Source organism: Macrobrachium rosenbergii, chromosome 53, assembly GCF_040412425.1.
Source record: "Macrobrachium rosenbergii isolate ZJJX-2024 chromosome 53, ASM4041242v1, whole genome shotgun sequence".
Lineage (NCBI taxonomy): Eukaryota > Metazoa > Arthropoda > Malacostraca > Decapoda > Palaemonidae > Macrobrachium > Macrobrachium rosenbergii.
In genome coordinates this window covers 50,144,548-50,169,444 of record NC_089793.1, presented here as the reverse complement: position 1 = coordinate 50,169,444, position 24,897 = coordinate 50,144,548, and the positions used below count along the sequence as shown (strand labels likewise).

The following is a 24,897-nucleotide window of genomic DNA, read 5'->3' as shown; positions in this document are numbered from 1 at the left end:
AGGCACAGGCTCCTTAAGACGTCTAGTAGACTGAGACAACAAGTCAGAGGTGGATTTACTCTGCACATCCGAAAGAATCTCCTTCACTATGTGTTGAGGAAAGAAGTGAGACTTGTCTAAAGCAGCAAAAAGTAGAGCCAACTTCTGAGTCGGCGTGACTCCTTTCGAGGCAAATGAACACCAGAGCTCCCTCTTCTTAAGGATGCCCATAGAAAATAGGGAGGCGAGTTCTAAAGAGCCATCTCTAATTGCTCTGTCTGAGCACGAAAGAACTCCTAGCCAATCAGAGGCAAAATCTTCAGCTAAATCACAACAGTCTTCAATCTTCCTCGCTAGTGCCCTGATGGCCCAATCTACGAAACTTAATATCTCAAACACCTTAAATATATTCTTGATAAGGTGGTCTAGTTCAGCTAAGGAAAACATTATCTTGGCCGGAAAAAAGGCCGTTCTACGAGATGAATCCACCAGACCAGAGAAGTCCCCTTGGGAGGAGGCAGGAACTCCCAAGGAAGGAGCTTCCCCGGTGGCATAGAAAGAGTACCTCATCTTCAACAATTTGCTGGGCGGAAAAGCGAAAGTTGCTTTGGCCTGTTCTCTCTAAGCGACTATCCAGGCATGAACTTCTTTGAGAGCTTTCTTCAAGGAGGAGGAAAGAACTAGCTTGGGGAATCTGGTACCTTCTGACAAATGATATTTTAATGATAAAATAAAGTTTGTTCATACTTACCTGGCAGATATATATATAGCTGTAATCTCCGAAGTCCGACAGAATTTCAAAATTCGCGGCACATGCAGTGGCCGGTCAGGTGGTTAGTACACATTCCCGCCGCTGGGAGGCGGGTATCAGGAACCATTCCCATTTTCTATTCAGATTTTCTAATGCCACTGTCTCCTGAGGGGAGGAGGGTGGGCAATATGAATATATATATCTGCCAGGTAAGTATGAACAAACTTTATTTTATCATTAAAATATCATTTTGTTCATGAGACTTACCTGCCAGATATATATATAGCTGAATACCACCTTTGGAGGGGGTATGGACAGCCAAGAATTAGGAAAAAACAAATTTGTAGGTAAAAATTTTGGTTCCTTACCTGATAGCATAGCTGACTGCGTGATTACTGCCACCCTAGTCTGCTTCTGCTTTACTAGAGTCCCCAGCGAGGTAGTGACCTATATAGCTGGCGAGTTCTAAATGATCTGTCAACGGGGCGTGACCACAATGTGACTAGACCATAGACCATACAATGAGGACAAAAGAGCATTACCAACCACCTAACCAAAACCTAACATGTTAGTTTGCAAAGGACTGGGAAGACTGCCTCCATCAGTCGACCCAACAACCATAAAAACACAAAATTAAAAGACACTTCCTAACCAAGATTTAAAGGATAGGATAAGAGCTACCCCCTGTCCCCAAGGTTGCTGATGCAGCAATGTATGGTCCCAGCGAAAAGCAATTTTTGTATGCTACCTTAACATCTCTTGCAAATAGTGTGAGGCAAACACCGAATCGCTTCTCCAAAATGTGGCACTGAGAATGTCACTGAGTGCCATATTTTTCTGGAACGCCATGGAGGTAGCAACGCCCTCACCTCGTGAGCGTTAACTCTCAACAACTTGAAGTTGGAGTCGTCACAACTAGAATGTGCCTCCTTAATGACGTCCCTAATGAAGAATGCCAGTGCATTCTTCGACATAGGCTTAATTGGTTGCCTCACAGAACACCATAAATTATCCGAGGACCACGAATGCCCTGAGTCCTTTTAATGTAGTACTTGAGAGCTCTAACCGGACATAAAACTCTCTCAGGTTCCTGTCCAATAAGGTCTGCAAGACCTTTAATTTCAAAGTGTCTAGGCCAAGGGTTAGAAGGCCTTTCGTTCTTAGCCAAGAACGTAGGGCTTAAAGAGCAGACAGCATCGTGTCCCTTGAAGCCCACATGACGGCTGATAGCCTGAACTTCGCTCACTCTCTTCGCCGTCGCCAGAGCAGTGAGGAAGACCGTCTTTCTAGTAACATCCTTAAGAGAAGCAGAGTGGAGAGGCTCATAAGGACTGGACATCAAAACCTTGAGCACTACGTCCAAGTTCCAAGTAGGAGGAATTGGCTGAGGAACCTTAGACGTCTCAAACGACCTCAAAAGATCATGGAGGTCCTTATTGTCAGACAAATCCAGTCCTCTGTGTCTGAAAACAGCAGAAAGCATGCTCCGATAACCTTTTATAGTAGGAACTGCTAACTTGAGTTTTTCTCTTAAAAAAAGGAGAAAATCAGCAATCTGGCTCACAGTGGTCGAGGAAGAGGAAAAACCCTTCTTTCTGCACCAACCCCTGAAGGTTGCCCACTTCGCTTGATATACTCTGATAGATGAAGATCTTCTGGCTCTAGCGATGGCCCATGCCACCCGGCCAGAAAACCCCCTCGCTCTGACCAATTTCTCGATAGTCTGAATGCAGTCAGGTTCAGAGCGGGGAGGTTTTGATGATATCTCGCGAAGTGGGGTTGTCTGAGCAGATCTGCTCTCATAGGTAGGGTTCTCGGAACGTCTACCAGCCAGAAAAGAATCTCCGAGAACCAGTGGTTCGAAGGCCAAAACGGGGCGATGAGTGTCATCCTCGTCCCTTGTGAGGCCGCGAACTTGCGTATCACTTCTCCCAGAATTTTGAACGGGGGAAAGGCATATACATCCATCCCGTCCAATCCCAGAGAAGAGCATCTATCGCTACTGCCCCTGGGTCGAGAACAGTAGCAGTAGCGGGAGCCTCGCTGTTCTTGAGGTCGCGAAGAGATCCACAAGAGGGCGACCCCAAAGATTCCAGAGATCTTGGCAAACCTCCTGATGAAGGGTCCATTCCGTCGGCAGGAGTTGATGGCGCCGACTGAGCAGGTCTGCCCGAACATGAGCCCAAAGAAGAATCTCTCTTGCAAGGCCGAACAGGGAACGAGAGTGTGTTCCGCCCTGTTTCTTGAGGTAAGCCAACGCCGTAGTGTTGTCCGAGTTTACTTGAACTACACGATTGGAAACTTGGACCTCGAAGAATTGGAGAGCTAAAAAGATCGCCGCCAACTCTTTGATGTTGATGTGCCAGGACACCTGTTCCCCTCTCCAGGTTCCTGACACTTCTTCTCCCCCTAGTGTTGCCCCCCAACCTGCTGACGACGCGTCGGAAAACAACACTAGGTCGGGGCTCAGAAGTTCGAGGGAGATCCCTTCTCCCAACTTCGCTGGATCGAGCCACCACTTCAGGCACTCTTTTACAGAAGGAAGAATCCTCAATTCCTCTTCCAAGTCTTCCTTGTTTTTCCAGTTCTCCAACAGAAAGAACTGAAGAGGCCTGAGATGCAGTCTTCCCAGGGAAACAAACTTCTCCAGCGAGGAAATGGTCCCCAGCAGACTCATCCATTCCCTTACCGAGCATGTTTCCTTCCCCAAGAAGGCCGAGACTTTCCCGTAGCATTGAAGCTGCCGTTCTTGCGACGGAGACGCTAGAAAAGCCGCTGAATTCATCTGAATCCCCAGATACACAATGGACTGTGAGGGGATCAGCTGCGACTTTTCCACATTCACCAGAAGTCCCAGGGACTTCACAAGTTCCAGTGTTAACTGAAGGTCCTCCAGACACCTTCGCTTCAACGATGCTCAAATCAGCCAGTCGTCCAAGTAAAGAGAGATCCTGATGCCCGACAGGTGCAACCACATCGCTACGTTCTTCATAAGAAGCGTAAACACCCTCGGGGCTGTGCTGAGTCCAAAGCAGAGAGCCCTGAACTGGTACGTCTTGCCCCCCAAGACAAACCTGAGATACTTCATCGAACGCGGATGAATTGGGACGTGGAAATAAGCATCTTGGAGATCCAAAGATACCATCCAATCCCCGGGACGAAGGGCTCCTAGTATTGACTGAGACGTCTCCATCTTGAACTTGTCCTTCAGGACAAAGTTGTTCAGCCTGCTGACGTCCAAGAGGGGTCTCCATCCTCCTGAATATTTCGGAACTAGGAACAATCTGTTGTAAAATCCCGGGGATTGTGTGTCTAAGACCTGTTCCACTGCTCTCTTCTCGAGCATCTGTTCGAGCAGGTCGAACAGAATTTTCTGCTTGGCAGGATGGTAATTGGGAGACAGATCTCTGGGGGTTGAAGACAATGGAGGAGGAGCCAGAAAAGGAATCAAGTAGCCTCTCTCTACCACTTGGAGGGACCAAGCGTCCCCCTCTCTCTCTCAGGCTTGGGCAAAATGAAGAAGCCTGGCTCCTACCGGTGTCTGGAGGTGAAACGAGTCACTTGCCACCTCTTTTGGAAGTGACTCTGCCTTTAGGGAAACCTCTCCCTCGTGGAGCGGGTCTCGTGTTGCCCCCCAAGGAAGCCCCTCCACGAAAGGGCTGCTTCTTCTTAGCCAACTGGGGTAAAGCAGAAGACGACGATGGGGCCAAAGGACGCTTAGAGGACCTGGAAAGAAGGTCTTGAGTTGCCTTTTCTTGAAGGCTGGCAGCGATATCTTTAACCAAGGTCTGGGGGAAGAGATGGCTTGAGAAAGGAGCGAACTGCAGCTCTCCCTTCTGCGCTGGTGAAACAGACTTCGCCAAGAAAGAACAAAACAATGCTCTCTTTTTCAAAAGAGCCGACGAAAACTGAGACGCAAGTTCTTCTGAGCCATCTCTGACAGCCTTGTCCATGCACAGAAGTACACTGGACAGCTCCCCCAGACTAATGGAACTCGGACTAGTAGCCTTCGTGTGCAAAACTCCCAGGCACCAGTCCAAGAAGTTAAAGACCTCAACAGTCCTGAAGAAGACTGTAAGATGGTGGTCCATCTCAGTCAAAGTCCAAGACACCTTAGAAGAGGACAAGTGGGATCTTCTAGAGGCGTCAACAAGACTCGCAAAGTCCCCTTGAGAAGTCGAGGGAACTGTTAAGCCAATATCCTCACCCGTCTCATACCAAATGCCTGCTTTTCCAGACAAACATGAAGGAGGCAAAGCGAAAGAAGTCTTTCCTTGATTTTTTCTGGCAGACATCCAATCCTGGACTTTCTTGAATGCCCTTTTGGTAGATAAAGACTTCTTCATCTTGAGAAAACCAGGAGTTCTTCTCGCTTTAGACAAAGACAACTGCGAAGGTGGAGAGTGAGGAGCAGAAGGTTGAAAAGTATCAGGAAACAGATCCTGAAGCAAATGAGTCAGAGTCTGATAATCAGAAGAAGAGGAGGACGAAGGATGTTTCTCTTCGTCCGAGAGCTCTGACGAAAGGGGTTCTTCTTCCTCAGCTGGCGGGTCTTGAGTGCGAGGTGGAAGAAGTCCCGACTCGCCGATACGTAAGCGGGACCTCTTGCGCTTAGAAGATGTCGTAGCTAAATCATGAAGGACGTCATAAGTCGAAGCGGGTAGTTGAGCGTCATGATGCACTGCAGGAGCGGTGTCAATACAAGAAGACCGTGAAGCGATACGGCGAGGCGTGTGAGGAGCGTCATGGCGTGGCGCGCGCGAAGCTCCATGGCTAGACACGAGAAGAGCTTCACGGTGTGGCGTGCGCGAAGCGTCATGGCTAGGCGCGCGCTGAGAGTCAAGGAGAGGCACGCGTGAAGCATGAGACACGCGCTCCTGGCGCGTGTCAAGAGAAACGTCCAACTCCTCAAAACGGGGAAGACGAGTAGGAAGCCACTTTTCACTCTCTCTAGGTGAAAGACGAGAAGCCCCATGCCATCTAGCAGACGAGGAAGACAAAGCAGGTGACGAAGCTGAAGGTCTGGACTTCTTAACAGGCAGTTTCGAATCCTTGCAACGAGGCCTGACATCTCTACGGTCCATGAGAGTATCCAGCTGTTGTTGCAAACCCAACAAAATCTGACGTGTTGGAGAAGCATCTCTCTCGGGAGAAGGGCTGAACCTGCCAGAAAGAGAGGGGCGAGGAGACGTCTTCTTCCTTCTCACAGGAGTAGAAGTTCCAGCCTTTGCCTTAGCGCGACTGGGGCGTCGAGCAGCGTCATCATCCGTAGAACACCGTAATTTCTTCTGCAGTGGAATATCCACGAAACTTTCTGGGGAAGAGCACAAAACGTCTAGAGGAAGAGGACGTGAAGCGTCCTCTCCTCTCAAGCTTCTCTTAAGAGGGCGAGAGTCCAACCGAGAGCTCCAAGCCCGACGCGGGGAGGATGTGTCGGAGGACGAGAAGCAATCCTTCAATATGCGTGCCTGTGCACGATCTCTGGCAGCCTGGGTAGCGTCATCAGGACCTGCCGAAGGGACGCCAGATCTGTGGGAAGCCCCCGTAACCCTCGCGCGGCTTTCGACATGCCCCCTCCCTGAATCCTGGGAGTTCGGCAGAGGTCCAGGCCTAGAGGCATTATAGGGCCGATCTGACGCCCCCTCCACAACACTAGGGGCATTAGCACTAACAACACTTTGCGCTTGAATCGCATTCACTTTAGTTTCAAGAGCACGTATTGACTCTAACACGAGAGCCAGGGCATTACCTTCTGCAGCAACAATCTCAGGGCCTGAAGGCAATACTACAGGGTTAGGACTAATATTAACTACAGGGTTACTAGCAGGAGAAATCCCTGACTGTCCATCTACAGATGCACTCCTGGAGGAAGACCTCCTCAACCTATCACGCTCCAATTTACGCATATAGGCTTCATATTTCTTCCACTCCCCTTCAGATAATCCCTCACATTCATTGCACCGATTATCCATAGAACATTCAACACCCCTACATTTCATACATAAAGTGTGAGGATCTATCGAAGCCTTCGATAGCCTCACCTTACATTCACCCAAGCTACAGACTCGATAGCTAGAGGAAGACATCTTAATTATAAGAAAAGTCAAAAGCAATATCAAAAGCGGTCCAGAAAAAGCGTATGCCAAGTCACCGATCCAAGTCGAATACCAAAAAACAACCAAAATACTTAAGTGACAACAAATTTCGAAATCCAAATGGCGGGGGAACTGACAACAGGTGTTGACAGTCCGGCGACAGAGAAAATCTGAATAGAAAATGGGAATGGTCCCTGATACCCGCCTCCCAGCGGCGGGAATGTGTACCAACCACCTGACCGGCCACTGCGTGTGCCGCGAATTTTGAAATTCTGTCGGACTTCGGAGATTACAGCTATATATATATCTGGCAGGTAAGTCTCATGAACAAAATGCTTTTTCATGAGGAAGGTAGAAGCTGGAGAAGTAGGCGAAGCAGGCAGAAGAAGTCAGAGTAATTATCCAGGAGGAAACACAGACAAGTAGGAAGAAGGAACCGTATCCTGAACAATCTCTTCCTCCTCTGAATATAGAGGGATGAAGAAATTTGTTTTTATTTAGCATTTCCCAACGTTTTGTGTGAGAGAGAGAGAGAGAGAGAGAGAGAGAGAGAGAGAGAGAGAGAGAGAGAGAGAGAAGAGAGAGTGTAATTGTCGTTGTGAGTGGTTCGGTTGTTGGAGTTGGTTTCAAAATGTCTCTCTGTCTGTCGGTCTGTCGGGGAGTTTTTCGTTTTTGGGGAGGTCTTGGGCAGTTGAGGTCCAACCTTGAAAGTGAACAGGGAGTTCGTCTGTTTTTTCGGTACCGATATTGATGGTGCATGTGTCTCTTTTTTGTTCGTTGTTGGTGGAGGGTTTGTTTGAAATTTTGTTTTTGTGGTTTATGTGTGCTGTGATTGGCGACCGTGGACCTTTACCCATCTCCAGCAACCGAAGATCAGGGTGAGTGTTGTTTTGTTTGTGGGTTAAAATTCTGCCACATAATATTTGGCGCCCAACGTGGGGCAGCTGGTGTGCAGCTGCAAGTGAGATTGGTGGCTGGTAGTGTGACTGAAGAGAAGGATGGAAGAGGAACTGGTAAGGTTGAGAGAGGAGAATACGTGGTTGAGGGTGAGAATGAGAGATTGAGGAGTCAGTTGGAGGAGGTGGAGGAATGCTAGGAAGTGCAAAAGAAGAAATGAAAGGGGAGATGAAAGAGTCAGAAGAGAAATGGAAGAGAGGATGGATAAAAAGTTGGAGGGAATGATGAAAAGTGTGGAAGAAATGATGAAAGGTATGTTCAAGGGTGTTTTTGGAGAAGGGGCTGTTGGAGGCAGGTTCTCTGGAACGTGTGAAGGGGCAAGAGAGAAAGAAAAGGAGGAAGAAGTGAATGGAAGCATGAGTGATGAAAGTGATATGGGAATAGGAAGTAAGAAACGAGGAATGAGAGGCAGGGTAAGGAAAAGGGAATGAAAAGCAAGGAAGGAACAGAGGAAAGTAAGGATAAGTCAGGGGAAGAAAAAGGGAGAAGGGAAAGGAAAGGAAACTGGTAAGAAGGGTAAGGAAGTGGGAAAGGCAGGAAAGAAGGGAGAGGGTGAAGGCAGTAGTGATAGTGAAGTGGATGGAGGTGAGTGGATAAAAGTGGATAAAATGAGGGAAGAAGAGTGTAATGAGTAAGATGAATGTAAACTGCAGAAGTGGACTCTTTGTATTCGGAAGAGGGTATGAAAAGGACAGAGGAAAGTAGCGAAAGTGAGAGTGAAAGTGAGAAAAAAAGTGAGAAAGGCTATGTATGTGAGGGAGGTACCCCGGTGTGAAAAGTATAATGAGTATGGAAGTAGGGATGTGCATGATTTCTTTAGGAGTAGTATGAAAGGTTTTGTCAGGATAAGTATGGGGAAAGTAAGAGAGTGTGGGCACGAGAATTGGGAGAATATTTGACTGGGTTTTTGCTTGATATGTATAGGGTTATTATGAGTGTGGGGATGTTGAGTATGACAAGGTGAAAGCTAGACTAGTTGAGCAAGCGAGGCGTATGAAAGCAGTGTTAAGTATAAGAGGAAGAATGAATTTGATGAGGCAAGAATGAAAGCTGGGGAAACCTTGTCACTATATGCTTGTAGGCTGGAGACATTGGCAAGGAAGAAGTTTGGGGATGATGGGATAGATGAATGTAAGGAGTTAGTCCGGAAGTTGTTAGGGACAGTGCCAGATGGAGTTAGAGAATTTGTGAACTTGAAGCGGAAGGAGAAGAAAAGATGGACGAATGAAAGGTTGACTTGGGGAGAAATTTTGGAAATTGTAGAAGATTATGAGCTTGACAGGGTTATAAAAGAGAGTAGAAGTGTAAGTGTAAATAATGCACATAGATGAGAGAGTGCCAGAGTTTGGAAGCTTTAGGGATGCAGTGTTGAGGGCCCAATGAGAATGGCCGATAGTGTAATAGATAGGAGTGTAAGAGCAAGTAATGTGGAGGTGCCAGTGATGATGAATGATGGGTTTGTAAGGGGAACAACGGGTTGGACGGGTTAGGGATAGTAGTGTACAAAGGGAAGGTCGGTGAGTGGAAGTCGAGCCAAGTGTTTTAGATGTGGAAAGGAAGGACATACAAAGAATGAGTGTAGGTGAGCTTTAGGAGCGTGTTTCGGGTGTGGGCAATCGGGACATTTGGTAAAGGAGTGTACGAAAGATAGGGGTTAAATGCTACAGGTGCGGACAGGTGGGTCATATTGCTAATGGTTGTAGGGGTACTCAGTGAATGTAATATGTGGCAACTGTGGTAAGAATGGGCATTATGAGAATGTGTTTCAGAACCGAGAGCGAAGTGTGTCGAATGTGGAATGGAAGGGCATGTATCAAGTGTATGTGGACGAAAGAGAGTGACTGTGACAGCGAATTCAGGAAACTGAGTGTGAAGGGGTTCAAATGGGTGGATCCTCCAGGATGCAAGCGGTGCGTGTGATGCATGTACATGAGGGGTTGTTGCATGAGGGGGGCTTTGCTGGAAAGACTGATGAGCGCATGAAGCAATTTGTTTTGATAGAGTATGGTAAAAAACGTAAGAAAGGGAAGAACGTAAACTAAACTGAATGGTCGTAAGTTGTGTGATAGGGGTGTGAGTGCCAAAGTGGAAATGAGTGATAAAGCGTGTAATACGGATGAATGGGATGGTATGGATAGAACGTTATAGCATATGCGGGTTTGATATAACTGAGTTGACTGAACGTGTAGGGGTTAGTGAACGGTTGGAGGTGAGCGAAAGTGTAAGAGTGTAAGAGCGTAGCAGTGATAGACGAGTGATTGAAAGCATGAATGAATCGTTGCAAGAATTGGAAAGGTCAATGAGCGAATGGGATGGGTTAGTTGAAGAATTGGGGAGGTATTTGGGAACGAGTTAGAGGGTATAGATGAGATTGTGGATGAAATTGAGAGTGGTAATAGTGAAGAAGATAGCGTGAATCTGAGAGAGAATGGAGGAGAAAATGTAAATCTGAATGTTGCTGGAAGAGAGAGCGAGTCTGAGAGAATGATTGCGTGCCCATGAACGCGATCTAGAGGACCTGCTAGTGAGCATCCGTGGGTGTTGCGTGAAAATTTGAAAGAGGGTGTGAAAGGTGTTGGTTGGGAAATGCTAAAAGGGGGAGAAATATAGAGGATGAAGAAATTTGTTTTTATTTAGCATTTCCCAACATTTTGTGAGAGAGAGAGAGAGAGAGAGAGAGAGAGAGAGAGAGAGAGAGAGAGGATGGTAATGTCGTTGTGAGTGGTTCGGTTGTTGGAGTTGGTTTTTGGCTGTCTCTCTCTGTCTGTCAGGAGTTTTTCGTTTTTTGGGGAGGTCTTGGGCAGTTGAGGTCCAACCTTGAAAGTGAACGGGGAGTTCGTCTGTTTTTCGGTACAATACCGATATTGATGGTGCATGTGTCTTTTTTGTTCGTTGTTGGTGGAGGTTTGTTTGAAATTTTGTTTTTGTGGTTTCTGTGTGCTGTGATTGGCGACCGTGGACCTTTACCCATCTCCAGCAACCGAAGATCAGGGTGAGTGTTGTTTTTGTTTGTGGGTTAAAATTCCGCCACATGAAGAGATAGGAGACAATGATTTATCCTTGGACTCTGGAGCAGACGAGGATCTCTTCAAAAAACCCATAAGCTCGGTCAATTGGCGCTTGAGTGGGGCTAAAGAATCCTCCTGCACCGATGAGGAAGATGGAATAACAGAAGAAGGTGCATGGGCTCCAGAAGCAGAAGCTGAGAGTTCGATTGTTGGCGTTGGAAGTTCGGGAGCTGGCGCCAGGTGCTCTAGAGCAGAAGTCTGGCGCGAGATGGCGGGTGCCGGGCACTCATCAGCAGTATTCTGGCACGAGAAGAGCGGCACCGGGCGTTCATCAGCGGTATTCTGGCAAAAGTCGGCAGGCGCTCATCAGCGGCAGAAGTCTGGTGCAAGTCAGTGGGCACTCGGAAGAAGACGGGTTCTTAGAATGCTTGTAGCCCTCAGGACTGTCTCTGAAGAAATGACGAAGATGAGCAGGAGAATCAGGCTGGACTTGGAAACTGCAGGAAGGTTGTGGGCTAGTCTCCCTGTACCTCTTGTCAGCCGGGGAGAAGAGTCACTAATATCCGCATGTCTCTTGAGCGGGCGCAAAGAAGAGTAGCGATATAGCTTCTTGTGCGGACTGGAAGATTCCGAATCAGAAGAAATTTGATGCACAGGAACGCCTTTCCAATGGCGTTTAGTCGAAGCCTGGGAGCGCATGACAGGCTCGCCAGAGGGGGCAACTGCCCGTGGGCAAACCCTGCCAGCCTCCCTTGGACCTCCGGTATGCCTTCTCCCCAGTGGGGGGGGGGCAGGACAGTGACCTTCATCTAGGAGCACTGGTGGGACGGACAGTCACCTCCTCAATATTCACAGTACTATCACTTCTCACTGCACTGTCAACACTTATATTTTTCTCCACTAGAGATTCAATAGCCGATCCCATATCCATAATGGTGCTAGATAATCCAGTAAATTTCTGACCAAACCTAGATTTGAGGCTGGCAGTGGCACTAAGGGAAGAATCAGGGAAACCTGGAACAGGATTAGATGGTAAAGTATGAGGAGTTGGGATACGAGGAGGAGGAGGAACTGGAGGAGTGATAGTTCTGTCATCCCCTACATTTTCCAAAGGCATGGACTCTGCATTAGCCCTACTTTCAGCCCTAATGGCTGCTTTCCTCTTCTTATCCCTTTCTAATTTCTCTAGATGAGATTTCTAGGTTTTCCACTTCTTAACCTCCCAATCCTGACACTCTATGCAAGTACAGTATTATCCTTACATACATTCTTGCCCCCTACATTTAGTGCATTTTGCATGAGAATTAGCCTAGTTCTGCAACCCTCAGAACAAAAGCAAATACTAGATGAACTGGAATCTGACATCGTTAACTAAATAAACTAAAGTTAACTCAAACAACAATTCAACAATGGCAGCAAACGACAAAGCAACAAATTCTGAGTAATTCACCAAATTCGTGCAAAGAAAAAGCCAAAAATCGAAGAAGCAGCTGCGTGAAAACTTCCGATGTTAACTGGAAGCTGGCAGAAAACGAATTGAACTCTCTGCTGGGTTGTTTCCTCGAGTCCCGGATGGCGGGCAGGATGCTGTCACCTACATACTAAAAATAACAGCGCCACCACGCGACCTTTGAATTTTTAAGCTGCCGTAGGTTAGGGAACCAATATCTATGTAATAATATGGTAAGTTACTTATATAAAAGTTATTTATTGGTTTCTTTTCAATACAGTAGTTGGTTTAGTAAATTTTTTTCGTGTGTGATATCTATCTCTAGGGATGTTTCTAGGAACGTCACGAATCTCTAGACTAACCACCAAAACCTTCCAATCCCTCTACTAATCCTAAAATCTAATTTTTTACCTTATTCACCAATTCTGGATCATCTTCATTTGCAGCAACATCGTTTCCTGTCAATTTGGCCACTAGTACAGGATCCAGTAGGTTATCGCACACTGCTGCTGATTTCCCAAAAGTGCAATAATACAAGGGCTGTTTTAGTCTCATCACTTTACTACAGCACCCTGTCATAAAATGACTTAGATGTTTTACATGAGAATGTCCTACCACAGGAACCTTTCACTTTATGCAAAATACATCTGGATAGGCCATAGCCATTTTCTCAACAATCCAAAGAACAATGACCTCAAAATAAAAAAGGAAGGTTAAAATTCCCACTGAGTTACTATCAAAAAGTCAGGCCTCAGTTAGGCTAGGCGATGATTGACAGAGTTAATCCTACTAATCCATTTCAGGCTAGGCTAACACGTGACTAACTCTAAAATGGCCGCCACCATTAGCCAGTCACATCTTCATCTTTATTGCCAAGTATCACAACAATCCTGAAAACTTCATTAACTTTAACTATACAGATCACTGCTATAACAACTAATCACTACGATCCTGGTCAGGGCACCAATATGTTCCAACTCATTCAGAATAAACAGAGCATTTCAAATCGTGATATCGTTTAGCCTAAACGATTTGAAACATACTAGCCTAATCTTAGCCTAAGTCTTACACAAAAGACACCCAGGTTACTTCACTCATATGCTATTCCAAACTGCAATTAAATCACTGCATTGCGTTGTGTATATTAATCTAAGACATAAAACTATACAAACTTGTCGTTAGTTCAAATGGTGCATTCAACATTCCCAGCCTCAATTAGAATGAGATTGGCATGATCACAATCTCTACTTCACAACCCCCATCCAAAGCACACCTCAAGAAATTCTCCTTACATTTAGATATGCATATCTCCTAAAGTAAATCTCCCTAAATGAAGTTTAGGAAGAAAGGGAATGCTTCAGTGGACTTGGAGGCACCAGCAACTATGGCTGCATTTCCTTTTCTTGAGTCCCTACTAGTTAGAACTACACTGCACCAGGGCTGTGACGAGACCGACTGTCACAACTGTCGCCGACCATCACCAAATGTTCGACTGACAACCTGACAAGCAACTGATGCTGGTAGTTTAACACTATTACATGTGTACTTACAATTAAATACACAAAACAGCCACAAAAAATGCTTTTCATTACTAAACACAGACACAACAAAACATATCTTCCTTCTACATAATACGCATTTCCACTTTACATAAATTTAGAAAGAATACATAGAACTACAGTAAATCTCCCGTATTCACGGATTTCTATGTGGAACGTATATGCACACTATTTGCAAAAAAAATTTGCCCATTCGCAGTATTTTTCACTGAGAAATAGTCACTAATTACTGTACTGTATTTTCATACCATTTTCCTGACTAAATGCACTTTTTGGGTAAATTTTTACAACAGTTCCAACTCCATTTTTCTAAAGTAATTATGTATTTTCATGTGTGTTTTAATGTGTTCTGAATGGTTATGATAGTAATACATCGGGGAAATGAGTTGTTTTTGAGTTACTAGCCTATACACCCTACTACATCCAACAAGGTTGGGGACCCTTTAGAATGGGGGTTTTGGGTGGGGTAAATCACCATCGACACAAAACAGCATTGGAATTAATGAATAAAATGAGGTAAATCATAGCATACCTAGCAAGCCATAGTCAGGCAATGTAGGCTTGTGTAATGTAGCCTAACATCCCTTAACCGCAAGGGGGTGGCGGAATGGCGCTTCGCGCCTTATCTGCATTTATAATGATTCATGGCAGGCTCGTATATACTGGCAAGAGGCAATGTTGCTAGCGCTGCTGCAGCCAAAAACTTTTACAGAAGGCAAATCATGTTACAATATTTTAAAAACAATTATAAATTTACCTTAATTGAATGGACACAAACATTTTGATGGGTTATATCCAAAACAAGATGGTTGTGGCTGATCTACAGTGTCATCGTCATCAGGTGGTGATGGTGGCTGAGTGTCACTTAAAGGTGGATATAATTTAGCAGCTTCAAGTAAAAATTGGTGTAAAACTGAACTGTGCTGCTGCAGGTAACACTCCATGTTGTCTTTAAAAATCAATGCATCGTGTTTCATTTTCAAAGAAATCGTGAATTAAGCGAAAATAAAGTTACAAGACGAACACAGACTGGACATGACCTCACTCTATGACAGACTTGAACCAAATGGCAAGGGAAAATGTCTGACACCTGTAAGATTTTCACTAGGTCAAGTGACTCCCAGACAACACGTAACTACCCACAATGCAATTTTAAGGGGGGAAAAAATTTGCATCAGAACCACAATGCAGTTCTAAACAAAAACAAACTCGCATCAGAGTACAAACTGTGTCCGTGTTAAAGTTAAAAAAACACTTAGAAATTTTTCAAGGATGGGGATTATATTAACATTCATATCTCGGATATGGTGGATTTCCCCAAAAAGTGTTCAGAGACAGTTTAATTACTTTTTATGCAAAATGCATCTATAATACTATAATTATTATACAATGAGTTGGAACTATTGTAAAATAATACCACTTTTTGTTATGAAACTATTAAAATACTCACATATAAGCATTTTTGGAGTTTTTTTTTTTTTTAACTATTGAAATAGGCATTCTAAGTGTTTTTAGAGGGGTTTTAAGTATTTGCAGAGTTTAGCTAATTGCGGAGGGGGGGGGTGCAGTACGCAGCCCCTGCGAATACAGGGAGTTACTGTATATCACAACTTGCAGAAAAGCACAATCTCTCGTTGAAGTTTCGACATTAGTACAATCATTACTGAGACACTTCCATACGCTAAACACGCATTGTGGCATGAACTCCCAAGTTGCTGTTTTCCGCCTGGAATGTTTGTGTCCGGGAATGAGATGTTTTGAGAAGCGAGTTGTGATAGATTGTGTAGCGTGTGTCAGAACCTTCAGAGCCTCTCTGCAATGTCCACCTCCTCCACCATTTTCCTCACATGACCACAGATGTCACTTCAATCATCAGCATCAGCAGTGACTACACCCGTCCCCTCTAGGTTAGAAGGGGAGTAGACTACCTTTCGTTAGCCACCTGTGTGACCACCACCATATATTCAAAATGTTATTCGGCCCTCAACGCTGCAACAGTTCTTTTGAAGTTATTGTATGCCAGGTGCATTCCTTTACAGAAACTTTACACACTTGAAGGGTGCCACCAGCACTCTGTGGAACGCCATGTCCTTCAGGACCCTGTATGTTGTTAGATGTGTGAACATTACGTTCTTTGGAAACCATCTGTCTACACACATTTAGTGCCCCACCTGAGTTACTGGCTACTGAGTAGAATTGTTGCAGTATATATGCCCCAATGGTGACACCAAATGCTTAGTTACCATAAGTCTCTCCAAGCTGGAGAGCAAATTATTCCATTTAAGATGAGTGTATATGATGATGACGAGGATGAAGAAACCGACAGAGAAGCTGAGGAACACATCGATGAAGTGAATGGGGAAGAGGACACCGCACAGAACGATGGATCAGTTTAGTGGATGTTTTGAATGATTAGACAATGACAGAAGTGAGTGAACAAGATCAAAAAGAAGGGCACCGGTAGCCCAAAGATTGAGAATGCAGAAATGGGTTAAGAATGATGTAAAACCCAAAGATAAGACTTTGTGGAGCATGTGACGATTGAAAAGGGGGTTTGAAAGTCTACGAAGTGAGTGTTGTTGCTTTGTGCTGGTGAAACGCAGTGCACAAGCCTATTTGTGTTATATGTAATGTCATCTAAACCCGTTTGTATGACACAAATTAGGTGTCAGTCAGTTTTTTGAGTGATTATTCCTTTTTTCAGATTGTGTATCTTGAGTCGTAAGTTGCATTCAACTGTGGCACAACAGCTGAGTGTAGGCCACGGTAGACAACAGATTGTGGCCTACCTGTCAAAACCTTCCTACTGCCTTCCCGTGCAGCCAGATTTTTCTGGTGTGGAGTATATCTTGAAAAAAATTGCATTAGTTTTTCCTCGGCAATCCTTCACAACGGTCAGGATTTGCAAGCAGAAGTTGGAAGCAGGCAGCAGAGTTTGTTGTTCTCATTTGCTTGTATGTTCGAGAAATATTCTTGGGTATTTCTAAGTAATAGATACACGGAGGGTATTTAGCGAGAAATGGCAGTTTCTTCTCATAGTATTTTGATTGCTTATTTACAATTTAACGTTATTTTTGGGGGGTCGGCTGTAATTAACCCGAAGTCCAACCAACAAGGGGTTTCCATACGCGACCTTCACAAGACAGAGCACGGCTACATCTGTTTCGAACGGTTCATATCCCGTCTGGCAAGTGCAATACCTTGGAAACTGGTTTTTTTCTACACTTTTAGGACTACTGACACTGGCGGTGAATTTGTTTGTTGTCGGCCAAATGGAATGTCCCTTTGCTGTGTTTAGTACTGGCCTAGGGGTGGGCGGTACCCCTTACGTTAACAAGTTATTGCACTTGCGGACGGGATATGAACCGTTCGAAACAGATGTAGCCGTGCTCTATTTTGTGAAGATCGCGTATGGAAACCGGTCAATGTCCAGAACAACTCCGCGGTGAGATATAAGAAAATAGGTCACACTATAATTTTCACAATATAAAATAATAGAACTTTGTCTCTGAACACTTTTTGAGGAGATTCACCATATCCGAGACATTAATGATTATCTAATCGGCATCCTCGAAATCTTACTGGAGTTAGTTCGAAAATGAGGTTTTTTACTGTAATGTTTCTCAGAAAAACTAGTTCCCCATCGGATGATTTTCGATTTTTGACTTATAAGGTTAGACAATACCTGTCCCCCAACCCCCTCCATAGCTAATATGGCAAAATTGTGGGTGTTTCCTAATCATAAGAAGTGGTCTAAAACGCTTTAAATATAAAAAATATTACATTTTACTTATAATTTTGGTACTTTATGCATGCGGAGTTCTTCTGGACATTCACCTGGAAACCCCTTGTTGGATGGACTTCACTGGTTAATTACAGGTTCATTACAGCCGACCCCTCAAAAATAACATTAAATTGTAAATAAGCAACCAAAATACTAAGAAACTGAGATTTCTCGCTACATACCCGCCGTGTATCTATTACTTAGATCTACCTCGTGTAATAAAGCTGAAAAAACCCGTAAGAATCTCGCTGGACCTTCTGTGGGATGTTTGCAGTTTTGCCCTTCAGGCCTGGTCATGCTGAGGCAACAAACATCTCGACTCTGAACAAGGCTAGTTCGTCGGAGGCGAAATTTCCATTTTTAAATGTTAGCCTATAAACCCCTAATAACTTGTTCCTGTGACCCAACAACGCAGTATAAAAATTCACGAGGTTACCACCTCATGTAGAGTATTTTCCTAACCTCACATTCCATGGCTGACCTGCCCAAAAAGACTGGGCCTAGCAGGGACAAACTTCAAAGCCCAAGCTCAAGACGATGGACGCCTTCCTACAGGGTCACGTGTCCTAACATAATCAGATATAATTACACCAAACTGTGAGGCACAAGGATAGCCTAAACGCATTACCTCGATCACGCTGCGCAGTCTGTGACCGGCGTCAACCATGTCATGTCTTGGCGCTTTTTTCTCACGATGTTGTGCCCGTTTGCGGTCTTCTACGTCACTCCAGAACAAACAAAAATGAAAAACAATAGGCTACAGCGTTCCTGGTACATTTCAATTAAGAAAATGGCAAAACTTCACCACAACAAGCAATCAACAGTAGGAGCGAAACTACAAGCGAAGGACGCCGGCCGGTATGTGACAGGGCTGCCAATCCTACTTTTCAGAAAACCCCAGGTTCAGAAGAAAAAACCCCAAATTGCTATACAAAAGTCCAGCGCTTTATGTATATATATATACTTAGTACCAAATAATTACATTAGACATACCTGGGATATAAATAATCTGAAGAACCTAAGGCTTCCATCAGCTCAGTGGTCTGGTAAAACTAAGGTATACTTACTTTTTTAGTAACTAAGGGGATGGATGGAAAAGGGTCACTTTTGTGTTTCTAGATCCGGATCGCTCTCAAATTCAGATACTTCTTGTAGTGTCACTTTATTTGAATCTTGCAGATCTTTCAGACGCTTTTGATACCTTTTATGACAAACACCATCCAGTACATCTTTTACTAGTTCTGATGTAGGTTCCCAAGTGTCAATACTAAGACCACCTCTGGCAATTGCCTGTTTAGCAAGCAGCCTGTCCCGCACTGAATAAGGCTTGAGAGAATTTGTATTTTTATTTGACTAGTTGGCTTGAGAAAAACTCTTTCAAATTTGGGAATATCAAGGCCACCTCTTATATCTCTTAATTTGTACCAGAATTCTGGAATTGAATTATAAATTGGAGTTATATATTTTGAATTTCGGAATGATCTCCATTCGTCGTCTGTCATTCAATTCCTTTTCAGGGACAACTGATGGAAAACTAATTGCTAATTTGACAAGAGATGTTGGTGACTTTGCAGTATCAAGAGCCAAAGCTGGATCCAAGATGCTTAAAATTATTTACAAAAATATCTTACTTCAATATAATTTTACCAAAGAAACAGATTCCCGAGTAAAAAAAACCCAGATGAGAGACAAAAAACCCGATCTGGATTTAATAAACCCAGGAGTGGCAGCCCTGGGACGCGATCCAAGACAGACGGCGGTCGACCCGACGGGGCGGGGATGGATCTGTTCTCTGAGTGAAGATCCAATCGGTGTTTGTAACTAAAATCGTGGTTTTCGCAACCTAATTTATCTTTTCAGCGACTTGGCATTTTCCATAATCAGCAATTCTAAGTATGAAAATCAGGAGATATCACAGTTATCAATAGCAGTTAACAAACTGCACGGGAGAAAATCATTATTACACACTGGTATTGGCCCTCACACATGACAGATAAATAAAATATCATACCGCCTGGTGGCCATTAGAAAGCGATTAGGGTTTAGACATCACCAACAAAGCAGTCAAGTGAATCAATCTGTCAAATAAAGCGGAAACAACAATTATAAATAATCCTTCAAAAAGCAGTGTTGCATATGTGATATTTCAACACTAAGAAGTGATATGTGGCAACAACTGGTAACTTTAGAAAGAGATCTAATATTGTAAGAAACTATCACAAATGCAGTCACTCGGTTTGTAAAATCTCTATCTTTGAGACCTATCACTGAAATGAGACAAGCTTGAATTTTCAGTATTATTTTAGAATTAATGTAATTTAAATGAAAACAAATGAATGTCTGCAAACTCCAGAAGCAGGAAACAAATAAACAACGCGAATGAGCTAATGGAGTAACCTGGAGACAATATTTTCATTTAGACTGAACTCAACCTTTTAAAACAGTGGTCAGTAGCTGAATGAATCACTGATAGTTTTAATATAGGGAGTAAGATTAATGAGAGAGACAGAGAGACTTATTGGCCAAACAAGCCGTACTCGGGTAAGTATAACCAACGCGAATGCCAGCTTGATGCCAGCCTCGCCTCATGTCATGGCAAGAGTTCTGAGTCTCAAAGGCACAGAACATGGAGAAAGCGTATTGGGATGTCCCTGTTGCTTCTCCTTCAGCCCTCTTCTTAGATAAAGTTGCTTTTGCAAGGGACTAGGAGTTTGTGGCATTTTCTAACCAACGGTGTCCCGAAGAGTTGCTCAGTTAGAAATCTTGCCGTTGTGTGTGTGTGTGTGTACATATGAGAGTAATAGACTGGTTGGTTGTGTGTGCATAATTATGAGAGTAATAGATTGGTTGATTATAGACTGCACAAGAGCCGCAAGGTGTGAATGGAACTGTAAAAGACTTGGTATGGACCTGGGGAAAGCCACAATCAATCGGGGCGAACAGTGCTGGACTACTTCTTACCTCTTGTTCATTATTATCTATTTATATATATTATTCACATTTTTGGTACTCACCTTTCCTTATTGTTCATTATCAGCACAATGGCGGGGGGGGGGGCTCTATTTTCTAAAAGTTTGCTTCGCAAATGAGCAGGTATTCAGGAGTCTTCTACAAAAAATTTTAGGCATTTTGCAAAGTACAGTAATAGCCTTGAGTAGACAATTGCTATTGATACAGTTCAGGTTCGTTTGTGCTCTTCTTGACTGGTGCAAAATGAGCATATTAATAAAACTGGTTGAAATATGGCTGCTTGGTACCTAATGATGTTTGCATTTATAAATTTACGGTGAAACGTCTTGTTTAACCAAAACGCAGAAATCTGTCTTTTTTTAAAATAATAACTTAGCCATAAGACTAACACAACAATTCTAGTGCTTCAGCTGTTCTGTTCCGACTAAATTGACAGAAGGGACTCAATAAGGAGAAGGGAAAGGGATTTTATAAAAGTAGTAAAAGGTTTTCAACAGAGGAATACGATAACTGTTGGAATGACTGGGGACAGACACATCAGATCTTTATCATAATAGTGGACAGTTGTTAATTCCTCATTAGAATATATTACCAAGTTAATACCATTATTTTTGTCTAAATTGTGTTACACCTTTTGTAGAGTTCTCATTCTTTTTGATGCTGAGTCTTGAGATCCTTTGAATAAATCATCATTTGGGTGGTATGCCTATATATCAGTGATAAAATTGTCTATGCGCTGATATATTCTTAAAAACTCACAAGCATACCTAAATGAAATAAATAAAAACACACATACATAAATATATATATATATATATATATATATATATATATATATATATATATATATATATAAATATTTAATGTTTGTGTGTATGTATAATCAGGTCAAAATTTATAAAATTCAAAAACTACCGCCTTGGTAGTAATCGACACTTCCAGGAAGTGTCAGGGATTTGGGATTCCAATGCTCCCTATCCAGAGGCAAAGGAGCACTTGCTGGAGAGTTGCTGCCCAGCAAACTGCACTAGTTAAAAAAAAAAAATCTTGCAACTCACGTTTTTTAATGTGCGTAGATTTGTTGCAGAGGGTAAGGAATGCATGATAGATTTGTCTGTGGAGAGTGAGACAAAAATGGAAGAGCAGTGCATGCAGGAATGAAAATAACAAAGAGTGACTGTAACTGGAGTAGCTGAGAGCTGTACTGTAGAGTTAAGGTGTAGCAGTTGTAAGTTCAAGGACTGCATCTGGGTGTAGCAGGATAAAAAATTGTAGAGAGAGAGTAGAATGAATGAATGAAATATGGAATTTAGGCCAAAGGCCACGCACTGGGACATATGAGGTCATTCAGCGCTGAAAGGAAAATTAAGAGTAGAACGACTTGAAAGGTACAACAGGAGGAAAACCTCCCGGTTGCACTATGAAACAAGTGTTAGTGTAAGAGACCCATCCGTCGCACCGATGGCGGTCACTTTCGAGCACACGTGTGTGTTCGCGTGTTCTTCATCCATCGGAGGGAACAAGACAGAAACAAGAGCATCTCGTTTTCTTTCTCTGAAGGAACGCAACTTCTACCATACAATATTTCCGTCTGTTTCTCCCTAACCATTGTTGTCTCGATTTATGTACAATCACCACTACTTGCATTGCCATGCAAGCATTCTAATCATGTACTCATAATGTTCCAACGAATCTTCTGTATCAAACTGTATGTATGTTTCTGTTTATGAAGACGCCAAACGTCTCGCCATTTCACATATATTATGTTACTGCACTGTATTCATTAATCTGTCTCGATTCTCATGCAATTGGCCATATGTAGAATTTCCTGGCCTTTCCATTGATATATGTTTTATCACTGTACGTTTATTATGTCTCTCACAATCGCCATCTGTTTGTCTGCCGACAAACACAGATGTCCGAAACATTATCTCTGCTTTGCTCTGTCTGTGTGTGGATGCTACTTTACCGCTCACACAGGCTAATAACATCTTCGAAGATTCTGTACATTCATTACGGGCTGCTCTAGGAGCAAGAGCCGTCCTGGCGCAAGGCCAGCTAAATCTACAACAACATGTACATTCATTCAGTAAAGAACTACCAATAAACCAGTCAACACCCAGCCAGTATGTCACTCAGTCCCGTCCTTACATTAGGAGAGAGTGGATAGCAAGATGGAAGAGAGAGAATATGAATGGAGGTACAGTAAAAGGAATGAAAGGGGTTGCACTAACACCCCGCCCTATATTTATAAACAGAGTAAAGGGCAGATATGAAGTTCCTGAAGTAAATGAGAATGAAAAGCCTCGAGGAAATGTGTTTGGTAAGGGTTTATTTTTGGTCATCGGAAACGCATGGTTCCAAACGATAATTTGAAATTCATTAGTATATATTGGGAAAGAACAAGTATAGTCGAGTTGCCGACAGGGTGAACCTATGAATTTTTTATAGTACAAAAAATTTTGGTGTATTTGCATTACTTAATGTTTTCTTGATATTTTAGAAAGGTTGTCAAATGACGACCTTGGGCATCGTTTTTTATTAGGCAATAAAGTCCGCCATTAGTGAAAAAACTATTTTTCCCAATGACTCAGGACATAAGCATGGAAATGAGATGTTGTGTCTAACCTTATGTTTTTGAGGTCAAGGATTAAGATAAAAGCACTGGTTTTACTGTATCATTCATTTTCAGCATGCTAATGGAAAATTCTGCGTGTAAAATAATTTCAAACTGATCCAAAAGAAAACCGAGATCTCACTCTCTATAAAACTGAACATTTTACTAGAATTAATCTGAGAATATATAAAATCACAGCATCTTATTGTCAATATAAGATTGTTATCAATTTATAAGTAAAAATTACTCTAGAATTACTATTAGTGTGTTTCTTGAACATTAATTATATATATATATATATATATATATATATATATATATATATATATATATATATATATATATATATATATATATATATATATATATATATATATATATATATATATATATATATATATATATATATATATATATATATATATATATATATATATATATTTATATATATTTCAGAAAATATATGCTTATACAAGTTTTAAAGGACACATATATGCATTTCATAGCTTCAATGCTTTAAGATGTGATGAAAGAATTTATGGAGTCAGATGGAAGTAGGTCGAGAGACTCGAGGTAAAATCTTTGTGTTCAACAAATAGTTTGATTCCTCAGCAATATTGCCGGTCAGGTGATCTTCCAAAGTGTTATGTATATTCGTGAGTACGTGCGTTAATTTGATCTAGATTACGCCAAAATCTGCCCTAAAAGTGAGTTTGATCGTTCATTAACGTGATAGAACTGCAGTTGTCTAGACGTAGCTTTGGAGAGGATCCAGACTTTGAATCGGCAGATAAGGTAGAGTTTGAAATCTCTGTTTTTATGGGAGGAAATTGAACTTGTGATTTTTTACCATGATTTTCTAATCATTATGAACTTTTGAACTGGTGTGGGAATTTAATATGAATATTCATACCTCTTTTGTATTATTGTTTTGTCATGTTACGTTTGCATATCTTGGCTATGCATTTTACACTTTCCATTATTGTGTTTTGCATTTCATGTATTTTGGGAGTTTTCTATCATGTTTGATTCTTCCGACAGATGTCTGTGGACAGATGTCGGTGGACAGTGTGACTGTTTCAAATAACATGTGGTAGACTGGTTTTGACATGACTAATTATTGATTTGGGGAGTATGTGTGAGTTTGGATATTTTCAGGCTATTAGCCATAGTGAGACTTCTTTAATCAGAAGTGTTTTACAGTTCAGAGTTTAGTTATCTAACTCGATAATTCATTTGTTATGCATTCTAATCTTTGCTTTGTTTTATTCATTTCTTGTTGGGTTATTTGAATAATAAACCTATTTTTGTAGAAACTATTGCGTTTCTTTAAATGGTCCATTTAATTGATTTGGTGAGAAATGAGTGAGATTCATTGGGTGAACTTTAAAACGATGAGAGAGAGAGAGAGAGGCGATACACAGAGAGAGAGAGAGAGAGTGATAGAGAGAGAGAGATAGAGAGAGAGAGAGAGAGAGAGAGAGAGAGAGAGAGAGAGAAAGAGGAGAAAAATAGATGTAAGTGTTGCCGTGAGCGAACGTTCATAAATATTTCATGATTAAAGATCGTTGGAGCACGTTAAATACACCTTCAAAAGGGTGTTAATTCTGTCTTTATACATATATATATATATATATATTGTATATATATATATATATATATATATATATATATATATATATATATATATATATATATATATATATATATATAAGAAAATAGCTCAA

The 24,897-nt window shown here is 42.5% G+C and overlaps 1 long non-coding RNA gene across 1 annotated transcript in view; it reads right to left on the bottom strand.

Annotated features, from left to right (window-relative positions):
* LOC136834446 (uncharacterized) overlaps window positions 1-18,448 on the bottom strand; it is a 157,830-nt gene extending 139,382 nt beyond the window's left edge. Inside the window, exon 1 of the long non-coding RNA XR_010851809.1 lies at window positions 18,212-18,448. This is a non-coding gene — a long non-coding RNA (uncharacterized lncRNA). The remainder of the gene's footprint in view (window positions 1-18,211) is intronic.
* Between the last annotated feature and the right edge of the window lie 6,449 nt (window positions 18,449-24,897).